Source organism: Drosophila mauritiana, chromosome 2R (genome assembly GCF_004382145.1).
Source record: "Drosophila mauritiana strain mau12 chromosome 2R, ASM438214v1, whole genome shotgun sequence".
Lineage (NCBI taxonomy): Eukaryota > Metazoa > Arthropoda > Insecta > Diptera > Drosophilidae > Drosophila > Drosophila mauritiana.
This window is the reverse complement of record NC_046668.1, coordinates 12,432,252-12,453,105: the sequence shown is the minus strand read 5'-3', so window position 1 is coordinate 12,453,105 and position 20,854 is coordinate 12,432,252. Positions and strand designations below refer to the sequence as shown.

General features: G+C 40.7%; 1 protein-coding gene across 3 annotated transcripts in view; it reads right to left on the bottom strand.

The window, feature by feature from the left end:
• LOC117138040 (neurogenic protein mastermind) overlaps positions 1-20,854 on the bottom strand; it is a 70,267-nt gene that overhangs the window by 29,526 nt on the left and 19,887 nt on the right. The gene's annotated exons all lie outside the window — the stretch shown is intronic.

Genomic DNA, 20,854 nt, shown 5'->3' with positions numbered 1-20,854 from the left:
TGTCGCAAGCTACTGGATTCCCTTAAGCAGTTAAGTGTTTTGCAGCACAGTGAACCCCAAACAAAGTTAACACGAGCAAAACTTGCTAAAATTAAATGTTAAGTAGCTGGATGTCAATGATATCGCCATTATGTGCTTAAATTGAAATCGACGAAAGAAGTAGGAAGTTCTCGTCATAAAAAGGAGCAGTGTATCGGCGAGAGCGCTAATGACATTGTATCTATTGTATATCCATAGCATATAGCGTATCCCATATCAGCACTGGGGACTCATAAATCACTTGCCACACTCATTCGCACACACGCACACATTCACATGCGACGCCAAGTTCATCTCATGGCAATCCAATCAACTGGCAATGCCACAAAAGTTTGCAACCACCAAACCAGAGCCGAAACCCTCCCCCTTGCTCCCCTTTCCCTTCCCCTATGGCCCATGGACACACGAACACCCCCCTCGAAAATGGCAAAACACCACCTATGGGCAGCGCGAACAATAACTAGCGAGATAAACAGACAACATTCGGCGTTAATGCAAACGCGAAACGCCGACATCGCAGGCGATACTAAGGCAAATATTTAATACGATATTTATGGCCTAGGCACAGGATCAAGTGTGCAAGCGGGATGGGGAGAGTCAAAACGAGACGGAGAGAGCATGGGGAAATGAGGTCCTTCGAGCCAAGGTATTTGCAAAAAGAAGCCTGTGATAAATGACTACAGCTACAAGTACTCATCCGCCAGCTTCCAGAAATTGGTTTTCCGATGACTACATAAATTATACTTTTTCACAATTAAGTCTAAGGTTTGTAAGGAAGACTATTAAATATTAACGATACGATGTATTCTCTACAAATTAACGGCTTTTCATTTTTTCAACCTGACGGTAGCCTGCAACCAACAAGATTTTCCACCTTTACAATCTACATTTGAAGACACCAAACGTGTACGTATGTTGAAATGGCCCTAAAGCTGTCAATTTGGTTAAGCGAATTTAAAAGTTTTCGCAAAGTGGAACCAAAGGCTTCCAATTTGGCCGGCACACTGTGGCCAATCCAATTCGAACTCCGTCCGTCGTGTGCCCATTCAAATGAAACACAGCACGAGCCTCGGGTTCGTTTCGAGTTTCAGGTTGGATTTCAGGTTGAGACCGCCACCGACGTCTCCATCGAATTCGCAGTTCCGTCGCTGCCTCCGTCGACGTCCGTTCGATACTGTTGTTGCTGCTGCTGCTGCTGTCGAGCCGAAGGTGAGCAAGCCAAATCAAACAAACCGAAGCGCAGCAAAAAAAAAGTACGTTGAAACGCTTGAAGGGACTTCGCATGCCTCGCCGTTGGAGCTACGAACGAACGGGTATATATGTATCTACATGTAGGCATAAGTATAGGTATCGCTATATCTCTATAGATACTATAGCTCATGCTGTTGCTGCCAGAAACTGCGCTTCAATTGCGACAGCAGCAACAACAACAACAGCCAGTCGGTAAACAAAACTCGGCTTCTCCGAAGGCAAACTGCGTGAAGTGGGAGAAAGAGAGCCACCAGCAGCTAAGAGAGAGTGAGAAATTGAGTGATCTTGCAGAACGGATAAACACCAGATAAGCAAGGCTAACAGGAAAAATTTAACTGCACTTAATCACTAAGATCGGATTGAAAAAGGGGGTTTCCTTAAGGTTCAATTTGTCGATATACATAAAGTGCTCATACCAAAAAGTATTATTGAATTGCTTTAAAAAGTTATTTCTTTGTCGCCATGATATCATCTTTATAGATAAGCAGATCTTCATAGTTGCAACATGCATATTGGAGTTTCTTGGAGTTTCTTCCCCAACTAGTCTGTTCTTTCATATTTGCTTGTATTACACATTAAAGTATGAACACCATTCACCAACACTGTTTTGAAATACCCAAAAGTCAAAGCATTTTCCTATCGTTTCGTTCAAAATTTTTATTGTTCAGAACGTTTGGCCGCCAAGCCAAACGGCGCCAAGCACACACACACATTGACACAAATCAAATCGGAAAAGGCGAAACAAAAATAACAAGAACATAGAACAGCAACAACAACGTCAGCGCCAAGAACAACAATTAAATCGAATTGGAAATTAAAAATAAAAAAAAAGTACAGTACTCGGTCTTTTCCAAGCCCACAGCGTTTTCCCCAACGTTTCTCCAAATTGAATTGAAATGCAAACGAAAGCTAAATACTAAAATTAGCTTAAAATAAGTAAGGCAGACAGGGCAATAACAACAAGTGAATAGAAAATCAAAGCGAAGCATATAAAACGGCGATAATTCAAATGCAAAATGTAAACACTTCAAAGCCGCGCGACGGGGAAAGCGGGCGGAAAATTGAGGAAAAGCTGGGAAAAAAATACAGCTACAGTGGCATAGGAAAATCGGAATAGTAAGAGAAAGAAGTCGAATGGCTTCGGAGTTCAAAAGGGGAGTGCTTTGGGTTGTGAGCAGAGACTCGCGCTACGCAGAGTTGACTTGGCCTCTAATATCTCACTCACTTACTCACTCGCACACACGCACATTGAATTGTTTACGCAAATGACAAAATTATTATGCAGTGCAGGGAGAAAAATGATGGCCTCTAAACATACTAGATATAAAAAGTAAAGCCCAGATGGAAATATATTAAGCAGAATGTCAATAAAACGATATTCTAATTATAAATCTGATTTATACTCATTCCAATCTGATTTATCTCGAATGTTAGCGGATTCCCGAGAATCCACTCAGAATAGGGTTAAGCACGCTCAATCGCTGAGCTGTCCCACGCTGCGTATACGTAACCCGTGATCTTGACTTCGGCTTATCAGAATAACTCGACGATGATGCAAACATTCCAGCAATGGCGATTCCTTAATACACGGATACTTAGCTTAACTTACGGTTTAATCTGCACAATATGCATATCTACACGGTACAACAATGCGTTGATGGAACAAAAAAGGGGGAAACTCACCTGCAACGAGAGAAAGAGAGACAAAATACTGATTAGCCACAAATGCAGCGTAAACGCAATGAGAATGATAAATCAACTGGCTAAAAATACAGCAAGCCCAACGGCAACAACAACAACAACAAAATCACGTCAGCGGCCAAATAAGGCAAACAATTGCAAAAATCTGCATGTTGACGTCGCTGCCAGCGCCGACTGTGCAGCTGCGTCGCAGTCGAGGAGCTAAAAATATTTCACTCGGCTCGCTTAGAAAATCCAAAATTAGCTGGCACGGCGTGCGCACAAAATCCAAAATGAGGAACACAAAATGAGGCACAGTGGCGTGCGATCTACTTTCTAGCACTCAAAAATCAATAATGGCAGTATATGCAAATTAAGCTGCTGGTTATTTTAATTCTATTAAAAAACTACTAAGTATGCAAAGTCAACAGTTTAATAGTTTTTTTTTTAATAATGTTACCAGTAGACATTTTATTGATTATTCAAAACAGTGCAAAATAATATCCTTATTAATTGTACATAATACGCACGAACTGAATTTCACACCCACTGTGCGGCGTTCGTGGCGTCACCGTTGAGCGACGACAGAGGCAGAGGCTGAGGCAGTGACGGCGACGTCAACGCCGACGCTTACAGCGTGCGACAGCAGGTTGGCAGAAAGTCTGCCACTGATAACGGGAAATGGCATGCCAGCAACAGCGGCAGCAAAAGCAGCAACAATAAGGAGAGCCATCGACATTCACTCACTCTCTCACTCTTTCTCTTGCCGGCTCCCCACTTTACTCACACACTCAGTCGTTGGCGCTCTCGCCTCTTCCTCGCTCGCAGTGGCCATGTCTTCTATGCTCTCGTGGCTGGCAACGCTCACGCCAAAATAAACAACAAATGTAAAGTGCGCCCCTTTAGCAATGTGGTGTGCACGGAGAAAAAACTAATAGTGCAGTTTTAAAACAAGGAAATATTTTTAAAATTATATGTTTTACAAAACTATTTGATAATCAAGTTTCGGGTTATGAGCAGAACATGCGTTAGATCTTTAATTGCATTTCCTGATTAAATAAATTGTTGCATACTTCAAGGACTGCAAAAGATTTGCGTTCATCAAAAACTGCTATTATTTCTCCGTGTGTATAGGAAAAGCGGTCGCAGGGCCTATCCGCCACCCCCCAAAAACACCCAACCACCTAGGACAAGCCATGAAAATAAATATGTGGGCATAACAAAAATGAAAATTGTACGCGAAATGTGCCGCAAATGGCAGCAGATTTGCCATTAAAATTTACAAAGGGTCTTTCTCGGTGTTTCGGGATCCGAGTGGAAAACCGAGAGAAAACGGGGCAGGGGAATAGAGAGGAAAAAAACATAGACAAACAGTCGGAGGTAAAGCAAATCAAAACAAAACAAAACAAAGGAAACATCACAAAAACAAGCCAAGCAATCGCCCTGACTAAGTGACTCTTTCCCTCTCTGTTTAACCCGGGGGCTGCTACCTCGCTCGCACCCTCTGCTGCTAAATAACAGCTGTAAATTAACAGCGAGCGTTTTTAGAACGAGCAATTAAAGCTGTAATAAAGCAATTAGAAGTACAATTACCCAAATTTTGTCCAATTTGTGTGCACAAAAATTAGAAAAGGTAAACAAGCAATGTTTGAAAGGAAAAATCGTGTAAAAGCGTTTAAATTTAATATTTTCGAAAATAATATTGGTAATTATTATGCATTTTTTAATGCTCATGCAACATTAATTTTTGACACCTATGTATATCTAAAAAAAAATGTTTATTTGACACTCAAAGTTCATAATAAGTCAGGTGACATTACACATACGCAGTGTGGTGCGATGGCTAACCAAATCGGAAAAATTGCATTTTCTGCTGCTGTTGTCAAGCACTGAAAGCCTCACATATTTTTTTGTAAATTAATTAATAGTTTTTATTCGCGTGCGGATTGTTTAAATAAATCATTCACAGTGACAAAAACAACATTTTTTCGGTTAAATATAAATTACTTAGTTGAACATATTATTTTTTTTCAATTTGAATATCCATGTAAATTTCGGTCGCAGCGCAAAAAATAGTAATATTATATTGGCTAAATGACAGCGGCAGTGCTGACAATAGCAATTAGCCTCTCGGCCAAGAAGAGTTGGCCAATAGATGACACGAACAAGCCGCAAGGGGAAACGGACGAGAAAACTAGTGTGAGGGATTAAATGGAAAGCCTTAATTAACAGGGCCAACTGTTAATGAAATTGTTTGGTAAACGGGCTGTGTTTAAAAGAATAAAATGAGCAACACAGTTGGCGCTTTAAAAATGGTATACAAAAGTGATTAAGATATATGGTCATTGAAAAACTATAGCATGCAAACTAAATTAAATAATAAAAAATATAGCTAAAGTAACTAAATTTTATATTTTAGAAAAAGAAGAGCACACACGAAGTGCGCTAGTCGAAAGAGGGCACGAATTTTTCTAAATGGTTTAAAAATATTACGTATACGCATTCGAAAAATGTTCTTTTTACCATTCTCGTAGGTTAAATACATTTTTGACTTCGTAACTTTGACTTGTACCGCCTATTCTATGCAATTTCTGCTCGATTTCAGTTCCTTTTCTGCTGTTTCTTTTCGTCTTCATTTTGACGGCAACGATTTGCAATCAACTTAATTGAATTTTGTTTTGATGCAATGACGAAGGCATAGTGCAAAGACGGGCGGAAAAGTGGGTGGCGGCGAGGCGAAAAGGGTTGTCACGCCTTCTGCAATTGTCTTAGCTGCTTGTCGTCAAGTGGATTTGCTGCTGGCGGAGAACTATAGTTGTTATTGCTCTGGCCTTTGTTGTTGGGCGATATTCAATTAAGCGACATCGTCGACGTCGCCATTTAACGAAATGCAATTTTCACTCTATTTATTTATTTTGCCTCAGTGTGAACTTTTGTTTGTTTATGTCAACGCACTGCGGAATAACAACAACAAAATCGGTTAATTCGATCAGCGAAGATTGAGGTGATTTTATGAGCAGGGCGAAGTTACGCATTGGCCGGGGTAATAAATTCGGTAGTGGGAGGCAATTAACAGTATATCCAGGCTGGCAAATTTCACAATTTTTCGTCAATAATTGAGCAAGGAAAGCGGGCAGACGACAATCTCCATGTCCAGGACATGCGCACTTAAGCCAGGAACTTAAAGCCAGGCCACAAATTGCACAGAGTGGGCGTTGGGGATTGTGGCGATTGGGTGGGGCAGTAAGTGGAGCGGTGGGAAGGGGGTAAGGGGGTAAGGGGGTGACCGACAGCAGACCGACTGTTGTCCTGTAAATGTAAATGGCACCCACACACGAAGCGAAGGTGGCCGATGAGATTGCCTCGAATGCCGAATACCGTTAAGATTGTTACCAAAACACAGAATACTTCAGATATAGATAGTTGCCAAAGGAAAGGGGGATTAGCCAGCTAAGGATGCACAGAGAGAAATAAACTAATATTGCATTTAAACGCCAACGAATCTAAATTTTCTTTACAGAAAACGTATCTCATAAAATCTAACTAGAAACATTCCTTTTCTTTTTTATGATTGGTTATAGATTTTATATATATTTGGTAAATTGGAATTTGATTTTAGGAAATTAATGAATAAGAGATTTTTTCTTCCACAGATTTTCGAACTTAACAGGCATTACTTTTAGTCACAAATTTTTGTGCGGTGCATTATCGTGCGGCATATGCCACAAAACTGTGCAGCGTGCGGCTCCCTCGCTCTTTCTCTCAGCTAATGTAGACAAATTTTTATCGCCTGCTAAAGTTTTGTGGGAAATTTGCTTCTTTTTTTTTTCTTCGGATGCCGAGCCCTCGGGGGAGGATTTTTGTAGGCGGCAGGATAGCAGGCATGGGATATATCTTTGCACAAGGGGTAGCAGACGATTCTGTGCTTGTTGACGCTAAATAGGCTCGTTTCTCTGCCGTTAATAATAATAGTTATGATTATGATGATGACGACACTGACGATGGCCCAAGATGAGGCGAAAGTGTTGATAAAACACGGCGGATAACACAACGATTACGGGGAACGAAGGGGGTTGAAGTCAGTGAAGCTCCAAGGGCCTCAATCAAAATTATTAATTTAGCAGGACATCCAAAAGTTGCTGATGACAGGACACAAGGGGTTTGGGTCAAGCCAAAATGTCAACGAGTTTGAAAATTGCTTCAATACGGGGTTATAAACCATAAATTAGGAGAGAATGTAATCGAGAGACTATCTTAAAGCAATATGTTTAGTACCGAAACTGAATTAAAAGCGAAAATCTAGTTATATTTAGCTCGAAACTACTAATGACTCTTAGTTTAAGCTTTAATTCCCAAATGGGAGCAACCGAAGGCAGCATATTTCAGCACCCACGTAATGCCTCCACTCGCAACTCAATGAAGCATTTGTAAATTGTTTAAACAAATCCTGCTCCTTTGCCTGCTTGAGCTCCTAATCACCAGCAAACAAAAGTCAAATCAAAAGCGAAGCCCAGGAAAAAGATTGAAACCGCACAGAGAAAGGGGCGGCGAAGGGGGCCGGAAAATGGGGATATGGATGGGGTTTGGGGTTTGGGGAAATGGGGAAATGCGAGGAAAACTGAGAAGAGAGAGTGTGCAGCTAACAAGCAAAACGTCAACGGCGAGGCTGACGAGAGCGACAACATCGTTGCAAGCGACTTCCAATTATTTTTTATATTTCTCTGCAGCAACAAAAGGCACTCCAGAACAGGGGCGTCGTTGCAGCAAAAGGGGGGCATGCATCTCCGCCTCTGCTGGCTTGGCTGATGCAAAAGTGGATTATGTGGCTGCCTCAACAATCTTCTTCTTTTTTTTTTATTCACCCCATATTTTGTTCGTTTTCGCTTTCCTTGCACTTCTTGGCCAAGCGGAGGGGCGTGCGTGAAAAGTGGGCGCGGCACTCAATAGAGTGGCACAGTTTGTTGAGGGGGGAAACATGCGAAATGCAAATGGGTATGGGGGTTTAGGTGTTTTACTTTTTTTTTTAGGAGCTGGGAACAACTACAAGCATTGATGGAAGGCCCCTGGAAATCTGGGGAATTACTACTGCATTCAAAAGCGCATAAATCAAATTCATGCTTAATTTGAAAATCAAAGTAAAGAGCTTAAATTGTTAAACACTAGCAGGTATATAGGCCACAACTAGGCTAGTTTAATAATACAACCTAATCGTTAAGTTATTACTGCGATTCACATTAACCAAACTTAATTTGCTAGCTCTTTGATTCTTCTAAAATTTAAATCATTGGTTTTTTATGCTTTTAAATGTTGCTGTTTCTTTGTTGTTAGTTGTAGTTTGCTGTAAAATATATGGTACGTATCTTAAAAGTACCCTTTGCTCAATGTGAGAATTGAAAACTATACCCAATTTTATATTCAATCGCAGCTAATAAAAAGAAAGGCCTGTATTTTCGGTCTACATGCCATCGGCTGGGAAATCAAGTGGATGAATACAGACTACAAATATTGAAGTCTTTCATGGTGCAAACAAAGCTTTTAAGCTTCGTTGAGTTTAACACAAATACACACAGACACACACCGGCATACACACCATAATACATGTATAGGCACTCACTCTGATATGGGGACCGACCGCCACGCCCCCATCACCTCGCTTTCACTAGCCACCTCTCCGCCCCCTTTAGAACCACAGAGGCGCCCCATTGCAGAAGCTTCAAAACCAACGAACAACAGCAAGGAGAAGAGGGGACGAGCATGGAGAAATGGGAAGAATTGCGGAGAAAGGGGAGCGGGCACACGTTGCCTGCCATATGCGACACTTGAGAAGGAGGTAGGGTGAGGCAGTGGGAGGCAGTGGGGATGGCACTGGGGCATGGGCGCCGGTTCGCAGGAGGTCGTCGAAGGGGCTAGCCGAGCGGGCTGATTGCCGACTGACTGACTGAAAGAGACTGCGTGCCACGACTGCTCGGTGCCCCATGGACACACAGTATCCGCAAAAAAGGTTGCAACCCCGAAAAAGGTGCTTTAAAATGTTAAGCGCAAGCCAAGCCAGCAGATACAATTGGAACATTCATATAATATGGATTGGAACATTCATATAATATGGATAGGGAATTTCATATGTTTAAATAAACAGAGAACTTTCAGTCATTATTAATATTTTAATTTTAGCTACGATGAAAGATAAGCCATATATAAGATGATTTATCTACTAGTTTCCATGACTTCTGATTAAGAGTTAAAGGTACTTTTTCTGAATCAAATGGGCTCTCGTTTTTTTTCTGTTATCAATTGCAAGAATCTGTACATTTTGCTTTTGTTTAGCCCCTTTTCGCACTTTTCTAATCCACTGTGTTCGCGCACAGTGCGTTCCTCTACTTCAGGTTACGTGAGACCGCACGCTCTGTCCCGCTCGCTCGCCTATGGCCATCTCTGTCCCGCTGCTCCGATTCTGTCGCTACTGCGCTCTCTGCAGACAAATTTCTATAAATTATGCATTGTGTGTGTAAACACGACAAGTTGAATTGAAATTACGGATTTAAATGTGAACCAAAGATATTTTATAGCTATCTGAGTGTGCTTATATATACAAAACATGGGCTGCAAAAACGAAATAAAATCAAATCGAAATGGATGATAAGGGGGTGGTGGTGTGGTGGGTGCAACCCTTTTTGCCTTTTGTCTCAGCTGTTCGGCTTTCATCGGCCGACAAAGTTTCGCAAAGGCACAAAATCAACAATCTCATAAATTTAATTGCTTCAAGTGAATTCTGCCGCCAATTGTCCAGTTGCAAGTCCCCTTGCCACCCCGTTGAACCCCCTTTTTTTAAATCGTTCCCCTGATTGTGCCTTCCTCGCTGTCTCATTGTCACCTTTTGAACTTCCGGCGGCGGCGGCGCTTTTCGCCTCTCGCTTCTCGCAGTGTATGATGTATCACCCAGGGCAGAAAAAAAAAAAAACCCAGTCAGACGTAAACTTTTTCCACATGTCGGATGGACACTCATTGTCTCACATCCACGATTCATTTAACATTTCTATTTGTTGGAGGCGAGTTTTGTTTATTTGCAAACATTTCGTCACTGCTGACATTGGTGACGATGACGTTGCGCCTCCTTTTCGTTTTCGTCTTTTGCCAGCCGCTTTGTTTTTTTGTAAAATGCCCATTTATTTTTAACATTTTAAAACGTCAACAGTGCACACAAAAGCCGACTCAATGACGCAACGAGCGCGATAAAACTCATACAGAGTATGATGGTGAAAATGGTTTATCGCATTTAAGTGTAACGCACATTAAGTCTGGTGATATAAGCAGTTTAAAATACTATTTATTCAAGTTGTACTCTTGCTGATTTACAGAATTTAATGTTCTCAAATTTAAGCTTACAAATTGCAAGTGTTGTAAAACGCGATAGTTAACTGATATTTATACTTATGTTATTTATAAATAATTAGTTATCTTTCATCCGTTTAGTGCACACATAAAACAGCAATAGTTTACAATGTTGATTTACAAGCCATGCATTAGTTTATATTTATTGAAGTTCTGTGTTTTAAACTTTGTTTAGAAACAGTTTCTAACTACTACAAAATCGGTAACTTGAAAATTCTTTTTTTTTTTGCTAAAAAAAACTACGCAGATATAATAAGTTAGGTGTATAAAGTACAATGAGTACTGTACCTTCGCTGAAATCTATATCATCACTTATTATGTAAACGTTGTCCCTGCCTCAAAAGCGACTTTTCGCATTTGAAGTCAATAAGATGGGAGAAAAGGGGGTTGCAGATGGAAATGGCTGTTGAAAGAGGGGGACCGTGGGGGGGTTGGATGAGGGTCAAGTGAGGGGCGCATGCAGTGTAATGAATAAATGAGCATACAAATACGCTTTCACGCACACACGTGGCCGTGTATTTGTGCAGTTAATTTGCCATTTCCGCTCCAGTAAAGTAATGAAAAATGTTTTTTTTTCAAGCGGCTGCTGCTGGCCGTTGCTGTTCTACAAATCCCCGTAAAGTGCCCACCCAAAAACCCCACCGTAAACCTATGTTTACCCACCATGGAAATGGTCAAGTGGCATTGTTCCAGGATTCGGGCTGCTAGCCATAAACGCTAATCACTTCGAGAGGCATTTGTCCATATGCCGTATATATTAAGTATACGCCGCGTGGGCATCACAGAAGATGGAGTTTAAGCGCAATTGCAGGGTACACTGCCAACACGAAGCTCATTAGAGTATTAGGTCTGCCAGTTTTCCCATGCAAATTGAAAAGTGCAGGTGGAAAACTGAAAGCGGAATCTCATGAACGTTAAATAGAGGGAGAAAATGCAAATGAAAATGCTTGGTAAGGGAAAAACATCAAGCAATCAATGGGTGTTGGCTTCGTTTTAGACTCTGTTATGATGTTGTTGATGTCACATGTTGCACGGACATAATCGTTATGGTTATTGGCAGGACGTTATAGACACAAGCCAACCAGCGGGGGGTTGGGGGTGGTTTGATTTTGCGGGGTGGTTATGGAAAACGGAAAGAGCCAAACACGATGAAAGTAGGCGAAACTGTGATGAAAAAAATCTGGTGTGATATACAGCTTTCAGGGATGAACAGAACTTTATAACAGAACTTTATAACAGAACTTTATAGAAGCGTAAGTGATTTAGCAACACTACAGAAGTATGTCTATAAGTATCAATAACCCAAACGGACTCAATCATTTATGAAAGTGTAATGGGATTGATTTCAAAATGTGGCACACATAATAAATCAATTCATTGGGGGTAGAACTTAATACATTTTAAAGCCAACTGACGCATAGGGATGTTTCTTTAAAAGCATATTTTAATTTATCAGCACACAATAAAATGAGCTCATTAATCATTTATGATGGCTAATGCTGTGGAATTTATAACTAGAGAGCGTATATTATTGTATTCAGAGAATATAGGTATGTCGCATTACAAATGTATTTTGACCACTGTACGTGTCTGTCATATTATTAGCATGGTTTGACCACTGTGCTTGCCAGACGCAGCTGCGCAATGAGTTTGGTATATTGTGAGGACATTCTTAGAATTTGACTACAACGTAGAATATGACTGGCGCCAAAGTACCGTTACGAGTGAGGCGACAGCGTTGTCGCGCTGTCGCCAAGTGTAGTCCAGCTAGCGTGTGTAAAGGATAGATCGATGCGTAGAAAATACGATCAGTTGCATACAGACGGTCGCGCACGCTGGTTGGAATTCGCTTCACTCGAAAGGTTTATTTGCTAATATGGAAGATCAGGAGCAAGAAAATGCCAACGCTGCGACATCAGAAGTGGGATCTGCTTTGCCTACAAATATCACCGATGCATACCTGGCAGCTTTACAAGTGCAAAACAACAACCTAATGGAGATCATCAAAAATATGCAGACACCAAAGGCATCGGCAACTGATGAAAAGGGAAAACATATAACTCTCCCAAAGTTTCATCCTGAGGGACCTGGTGCAGATGCCTCAGCTTGGTGTACAACAGTGGATCTTATTTTTGCTGATAAAATGCCCGAAGGTAGCAGCCTGATGATAACTTTAAGTAAGGCGCTAGAGGGAAGTGCATCACAATGGCTGTCCCAAATATGCTTTGCTGGCATCACATGGCCACAATTTAAAGAACTCTTCGTTCAACGCTTCGTTGGCATCGAAACGTCTGCAGCCACACTGATGAAAATTTTGAGCGGGCGACCAAAGTCTGGAGAAAGTTACACCGAATATGGAAGCCGAATCGTCACCTTACTTATGTCCAAATTTAAATCTATTGATCTGGAGGAAATTGCGGTTTCACTTACTCTGGCTCACATGGCACAAATTGATGACAAATTGTCGCGCTGGGTTTTTACAAACAATATTAAAACTCGAAATGACATGCAACAACAACTACAAGCGCACACTTTTAAAAAACGGAACCTTGATGACGACTCATCTACAACAGACCCGGAGCGTAAAAAGTCTAAGTATCTCTCTCAAGTGGAATGCAATTATTGTGGAAAGACTGGACATAAATATGCTGAATGTCGTGCTCGGCAGAGGTCACAAAATCAAAGTCACAACGGAAGTTCAACGCAGGGATCAACAGTCAAATGTTTCAAATGCGACGAGTTTGGGCACTTCGCATCCGCCTGTCCAAAAGGACGATCACGAGGAAACGACCAAGTAACCGAGAAACGTGTTGACATCTGTACTGTAGCTCCACCATCAGGAATAGTAAGAAGTTCAACCGGTGAGTCCGTTCCATACTTTTTTTGATTCCATATTGAAAGAGGGATTACCGGATGTGTTCATGGAAGGATGAATTAGTGAATTATAAATAAAAAAAGATTCAATATAAGAAATAAGATTCAATGTAGGCGACCATGTCTTGCTCAAAAGTGAAGAGTGGCATCAAACAAAGCTAAACCCAAGGTTTGGGGCCATATGTAATGGCGGAAAGGCTTGATGGTGACCGATATGTGTTGAGATCTTTGACAAGCAAGAGAACGTATAGTAGGCCCACGAATAGTTATGGTCGATGCCTGTTGAGGTAGACGCAGACCAATGCGAGAGATCGCCGACTGAGGCACTCGTAGAGACCACTGCGAGAGATCGCCGACTGAGGCACTCGTAGAGACCATAGACTCTGAGTTAATTATTCACAAGGCTACAGCTATGAGGGTCCGGAGAGACCATGACGCATGAGGATGCGTGAGATCGTTGCAAGGAGTGCAGCAAGAGCCTGACAGTGTGACATAATAGAGACAAAAGAGAGAGAATGGTAAGGTAAAGAATGAAAAAAAGAAAGAAGTGTGGCAAGAGATACGATTACTGTTTGATCAAAAGAAATGAAGTCATAAAATGTAAATTGCAAAAAAAAAGAAAAAAAAGCTTGAGCAAGGCAAGGGATGCCGATATGTTATTTGATAAAAATGTTTCGGATATTGATGAAATAATGAAGTGAAGTTGAGGAATATAAGGAAAGCAACGAGAGGGCGATACTGACGCAAGTTGTACTGGGTATGGAGCGATCCTGTTACATAAAATTAATTAGATTTAACACCGAGGGTGCATGGTGCGCGTTTTTACAGGCATTTGATTTCGAAATAGAGTATAGAAAAGGTGAGCGAATGGCGCATGTGGATTTTCTCTCTCAAAATCCAGTGCTTCAACAACAGAAAGGTATGAATAAGATTTCAGAGTTACGAATCAATTTGACCGAGGTATCTGATAACTAGTTGGTTTCAGAAGAACAGCGAGATACTGAGATACAAGATATAATTGTAAAGTTAAAGAATAATGAGTTACGTTATTATGCATCTTGGATGAGGTAGACATAGAAAATTTGAGAAAGGAGGCTAAAAAGAACATGAAAGCTCAAGCAGAATATGATAAAGATGAGTTATGTAAAGACAGGGGCAGCACAATAGGAGTTGTGTCTGTTGCCCAATAGAGAAACTGAAGACCGCACCATAGCAGAAGAGACTTGTTATGGCGGGGGTCGTTTGTGTAAAAGGAACTACACAAAATATAAGTTCAGTTTGTGTAAAAGGAACTACACAAAATATAAGTTCAGTTTGTGTAAAAGGAACTACACAAAATATAAGTTCAGTTTGTGTAAAAGGAACTACACAAAATATAAGTTAATTATGTGTAAAAGGAACTACACTAAAGATAGGTTTATTATGTGTAAAAGGAACTACACAAAAGATAAGTTAATTATTTGTAGAAGGAACTACAAAATATGTTTGATTTGAAAGATTAAGAGAAAAATGTGTTAAAGGAATTACACGAGTGGTATGATTTGTTAAATTTGAGTTGTGTTACGAAAATTTAAGTAATTTAGTCATGTTATGATAAGACTAAAGTTGAAACTAATTTGAATCAGAAAAGGATTGAATAGAAATAATTCTTTGAAATATCCAGGGAGTCTTTGAATCCTGAAGTGTTATCACTTATGTGGTAGATTTAAGACAACACACGAGGACGTGTATTATGTCAGGAAGGCCGTGTCGCATTACAAATGTATTTTGACCACTGTACGTGTCTGTCATATTATTAGCATGGTTTGACCACTGTGCTTGCCAGACGCAGCTGCGCAATGAGTTTGGTATATTGTGAGGACATTCTTAGAATTTGACTACAACGTAGAATATGACTGGCGCCAAAGTACCGTTACGAGTGAGGCGACAGCGTTGTCGCGCTGTCGCCAAGTGTAGTCCAGCTAGCGTGTGTAAAGGATAGATCGATGCGTAGAAAATACGATCAGTTGCATACAGACGGTCGCGCACGCTGGTTGGAATTCGCTTCACTCGAAAGGTTTATTTGCTAATATGGAAGATCAGGAGCAAGAAAATGCCAACGCTGCGACAGGTATATGATAGCCGCCGATTGAAAACGATGCCGTAATTAACATAACTAACTTTGAAAATCATCTTTCCGAAATGCCATTACCATTACCAATACCATTGCCAATTTCCCAGCTCCATTTGCATTCCCTGGACTGTTTTTATGGCCGGACAAATCAATCGAGCACATTTGCCTTTGACACACGAGCCGTGTTTGGCTTAATTTTGCATATAAAACCCGCTCTTCATCAGCTTTTCCATTTCCCGGCCAAGCGGGCCGGAGCTCATTTCATGTAATCGACACACAAATTGAATGCAAGCCCGGGGACCTCGACATCCTTTGGGATGCCGGCGAGGAACAGGACGAGGACGCGGACGTGGACGAGGACGAGGATGTGGAAGTGGATATGGATATGGATGTGGATGCCAAAGTGCATAAAGGAAGCCCAGAATGGCGCCTGACTGGCGTCATTCAAGGGTTAACTATTCCCATCGAAACGAGCTGGTCATTTGAAGTGAAAAGTGTGCAAGTGCTGAAGATTCCACAAATATTTGCAGCTCATCGAGAATATACAACGTCTCTCTTCATCTGCCATCCATTTCAAATCAATTTAATTAGCCAAAATACAATGTACTTTAAGTATTTAAAGTATTTAATATTTATGTCGCTGATTGAGTATGTTCATAATCCTGGGCACTTGTTAATGTGGGCGTTAAGTAGGCTTATTGAAAATAAAAGTAAGTAAAGTGTATCCAAGTTAGCGTGTGTATCTGTGTGTTTTCCTAGCGGGCATAAATGTGTGTGTGTGTGTGTGTGTGGGCACAACTTCAAAATGAGTTTATCGATTTTAAAGGGCAAAGCGAAAGAGCAACAGCAAAAGCAAAGGACGAAAAGGGGAAGAAGTTCCGCCTGGTTTGTTTTGCTGATGATGTGTGGATGGCTCGCAAAAAAAAAAGAAAACGAGAAAGAGAATTCCCCTGGCCACCTTAATGAAAATTCCTAAAAAAAAAGGAAGAAAAAAAAAATAAGTGCGATTACCAGGCGATTATTATTTAAGGGTTAAAAATCTGCAGCCAGCCACTCGACAAAACCGCACACACACACACCCACTCACACACCTACTCAAACATTTCATCATTTTCTGTTACGCCTTTCTCTTGTTTATTATTTTTGCCCCGGCAACAACAGCAACAATAATAAGAACAACAGCTTTGCAGCGACAAACGTAAAGCAATTAAAATGTTTAAGACAATTGACAAAAGCCAGACTCAAGAACTTAAAGCTCACAGGGCCAAAAGAGCTTTGACGGCCCGAAAAACTCGAAGGATGGCAAAAGGATAAACGGCCGGATGGTCGTATGGATGGCAGGAAAGCAGGAAGGCGATGCAAAAGCTCCACTTCTGGAAAATTGCATTTTTAATATGCAATGAAATTTGCCAAACATAATAAATAAAAGATGCAAAATTCATTGTGCTTATATGTAGGTGTGCATGTGTGTGTGTGTGCCTTCCGAACTTCCTTTTCATTTGGCTTTATTTTTGAATCCCAGTGCAAGGCACAAGGATATCACACACAGTAAAGAATCCTTTGAGGTGCATTTGCAATATACCACAAACTTCTAACTGCGTTGGAAATGAGCAATGCGTGACAAACACGCAATTTGGCCCATTGTGCAAGACGCACAGTGGTAGAAATCGTTCAAACGCTGGTTAAAAAATATTGTAATAAATATATATAAAAGCAAATGGAATTTGATATAATGAAAAATATATTTTGAATTTATTAGAAATTCCATATGCAAATTATAATTTGTAAGAAAACCTAAATTATGCAGAAATCCATTAAATGGCAGTATTAATCATAGCTTAATTACCATTTTAAAAAAAGCACACAATCCGTTTAAAAATCTTGGCCAAGCTTCAACTCATTGGCCAAGATGATGCAATAAATGATAAGAAATAATCGTACGAATTGCCTTTTGCAACAATATTATTCCCGTTAAGCCCGGCAATAATTTATGCCGGCGGCTATATATCTATATATCCCGCACATCATTTGCTATATACTGCATATATCAATCCATGTATCCCCCTCATCTGTAGTCAAGTGCAGGCCGCATTCAGTTTTCCGTCTGCAATTCCGATTTCTTTGCTTTTTTTTCGGCTGTTTGCCTTCTCCCATTTGTCGAAATGGAATCGATTTTGTTGAAGCCACGGCGGTAGCGCCGCTGTCCGTCCCCCCTTTGCCCCCTCTTTCTCTTTCCGCGCCCCTGCTTTTTGCGACTTACAGCCCCCTTTTCTTCATTTTTTTTTTTTTTTTTTGAACCCACTCAAGCCTTTCCATATCTTCGTTAGGCCAAAAGACAGAGCACGCAAGGGGTGCAGACTGTTAGGTGAATCCCTACACCCCCTACACCACACCCTTGCTGAAGACATGGGCGTAGGGCGTAGGGGGACGACAAAAAAGGGGGTGTGGCAATTTTCGGTCTGGCCCTCAGAGTTCGATGGCGCACGGCGAAGATAAATGATGCATTTAACAAAAATGTGTAAAATGTTTGAAATACATAAATTTTCAACAAGTTGAACAAGGAAGCATGGCGAAAAGTTTGGAATAATGTGTAATAAATAAAACATTGTGCCAGGACAATAAATAGAGTTTTTTCTTAAACTTACAACCAAACAAACATATTCAGGTGTTTCGTTAAAATATTTATAGCTTTCGAAATACTACATACACAAATGTATTGGCACAAAAATTTTAAATGGATTTATAACTTGCACTTGAAAAATTAACTACCAAAGTTAAAAGCTTAAGTTTATCATTGCATTTTCAATCGGTTTTGAAATCTGATGTTGCTTTATTTAAATGTTTTAAGAACTTTGGAGCACACAATATATAGTACATAGTATAATACTATTCAAAACGAGTAACCAAACTGGTCTCCTATAGAATTTCACTGGGTTTTTCTCATGTTTATAGTAGAATTTCACCTTAACTACCTCTATTTATATAAATTACCCGCTCGCCGTAATGTAAGCAACTTTTTAGGCCACGCCCACGGCCGGAGGCGGAGGCGTTTTCCTTCTGAAGGAGCGATAAACGATGCCAATGCAACCACAACAAGCCAACAACAAGAATAGCAACAAATAATCTAAGCTTGCAACGATACGCCAATAATATGTTGTCACTTGTCAATCAAGATGCAACAGCAACGAAAACATCATCACCAACAACAACAACAACAATAACAACATAAGCAGCAGTAGCGAAGGCACTTGAAACAAACAACAATCTGCGCGTGGAGTTGAGGCGGAAAAGCGGGAAAATCGGTGTGTTGGCGGTGGGCGGCTCAAAAGGGGGCGGGGCAGATCGCTCATGCAACTTTTGTTTTGTTGACTGCGCTTCGAGACTTTGACGTACTGACTGACGGCTGTCAGAAAATGCCACACGACCCAAAGTGAAGTGAAAATTGGCAACAATGAGTGCAATACAACAAAATAGAAAAGAAAAAAAAAAGTGGGGGAAAAAGTGCAGCCAGTGTAGAAGCTGAAGAAGAAACTGCAACACGCGACTTTCCCAAATAAAAAACAAAAACGCAAACAACAACGCACATTATAAACAATATGTTGGACTTGGCTTTTTTTTTTTTTGTTGCTGATGGCGATGTTGCTTTCTTGTTTTGCATGTTGCACCGGCTGGCTGCAAGCGGCCGCAATTTGCAGCGATTTTCACCGGCAACCGCAGGCGGCGGCAACAATCAGTAAAAGTTTTCCAAAACCGTATAGGCAGCGAAATAATAAAAGAAATGAAAAGTGAAAAGCCAACTTAGATTAACCGCTCCCTGTCCATTTCATCGATCATTAATTCGCTGGCGAGATGCCAAAGGAACGGATGAGTGAGTGGCCAACAGCAGCGAAATCAGAAAGCAATTAAATCGTTCAAATTATTGGAGGATCCGTGGAATGGGCGTTTGTCAATCTGCAAAACTAGAAAATCTAACAACAATTTTCACAAAAAATTAGGTACTAGTTCAAACTGAATGCAAGCAAATATGTCTGCATTTAATAAGTTAATTAGATGGCAACATTCTGAATGACTTAATGTTTGTACAAATGTTTTTCTCTGAAAGCATCCTCATCCTTAGCCGCGGGCCAAGACAAATCCACTTTTTGCATATGAAAAGAATTCAAACGAAGGGGGACAAATCATCAGCAAACTCTAGCGATGAATAATTACGTGCTGATGGGAAATGAAGGGGCTGGCTACGCAGTGCACAGTAGTAGTACAAATGACTTGGCCAGGCGGATGCGGAAAAACTTTTCCACTCCAATCCACGCCGAACCGTACCGAACTTAAGCGAACTGAACTGAACAGATCGCGGAATTGCGGTAGCCAGTTGAGGAATAACTCACGTTCCGCGTTCAAGTCGCCCAGATAAAAGAAATAGAAACTCCGAGTCGGATTCTGAATCAGAGAATCAGTATCTCGAGTTCGAGCTGGCTCTGGTAATTACAAGCTGTGATGGGGTCGCTTGACGGATTGTCGACAGAACTAACAATTATATAAGCCAGAGGCCGTCAAGAATCGCGGCTTGCATCACTCACTCAGAAAAAAAATCTTTTCATTCGCAAAATTATACACAAGTATACAACTTTTTTGCGGTGCTGCTGCTGCTGCTGCTGCTGTTCAAGGTATTTTCAAATGCAGCCAAAGGAACGTCAAAAAGTCAGCTAAGTAGTACCTACAATTGCTTGTAGCTACAGCGAATGTATCTTGTAGCTACAAGTTGGCGGCGCAGTTCGAATGCGAGCTGTGTGTGAGTGAAACTGAACTGAAACCGAAAGAGTACAAAAAACCAGCACACTCTCGCACACAAAAATACAAAAAATCGCTGACCTCATTATTATTTTGTGTATATATGTATGTTTGTTTGTACGTGCATTCTCCGCTTGGATTGCTGGCTTCGTATTTATTTCGCTGCTCTTTTGAGACCGCGAACTGCACCAGCTCTAATGTGAGGCAACTGTGCATTGATGAGATACCCATAGCCGCGTATCTGTTGGATGCGATTTGCATTTGCATTCGCCGCGATAATCCCAAGCTCTTTGGAAACGCCAATGAAATTCGGAATCCATTTCACAATCACAATCCCAACTTTGCGTGGGCGACCGATATGTCCATCAAACACAAAATGGGATGTTCATCACAAATTGATGGATATATTGTGGCGAATTTCTTCTAAGGATTAATAAGAAATCCTTGAAGTTTACCAACACTGTCGTGTCCCATGTTTCATCAAATTATAGTTTCTTTTTACAATATTTGTAAATCACTATTATTATCCACTATGCAACCATTTGCATTATGAATAAGCCATAAGAAGTTAATATTATTGATTGAAATAAACTAGCTTTTCTAGGTATTTAAAAAAATGTTGAATCTAAATGCTATATACTTGTAGATTCTTTTAAGATTCCCTGACTATTTGCATACCGATTTCATAAACTTTTTTATCACCTTTAATTGACTTGAGAT